The sequence below is a fragment of the Sapajus apella genome, unplaced genomic scaffold, assembly GCF_009761245.1.
Source record: "Sapajus apella isolate SASKATOON/1434 unplaced genomic scaffold, GSC_monkey_1.0 scaffold48, whole genome shotgun sequence".
NCBI lineage: Eukaryota > Metazoa > Chordata > Mammalia > Primates > Cebidae > Sapajus > Sapajus apella.
In genome coordinates, this window is record NW_022436988.1 from 6392022 (window position 1) to 6392519 (window position 498).

The window sequence follows — 498 nt, forward strand, 5'->3', positions numbered from 1 at the left end:
ACCGTCCAGCTGACACTCCTGTGTAGCATCCCTGTCTCTGGACAACTGCCAGTCGGGAAAGAAAGCCTCAATCCGACAGCCAGCAGGACACTGAATCCTGGCACCACGGGAGTGAGCTTGGAAGTGGATCGTCCTCCAGTCAAGCCTTGAGATGACCACAGGCTCAGCCGACACCTCATTGACAACCTATGAGAGACCCTGAGCCCAAGGACCCAGCTAAGCCACACCCAGGTTCCTGGACCCACGGGAACTGTGAGATAAGAAATGTGTGCTATTTCAAGCAGCTAAGTTTTGGGATAATTTGTTTTGCAGCCAGAAATACCTAACACAGCTGGCATTCTTCTATCAAGCGGAGCATTCCTTCCTCAACCAGGACCATTCAGTTGCTTTGAAATACAGTTTCTACTGGAAAGGTAAGACAGATGCTTGATTTTTTTTGCCTCTTTGGGTCTGATAATTTTTTTTTTAAGAGGTAGGGGCTTGCTCTCTGGCTTGAGC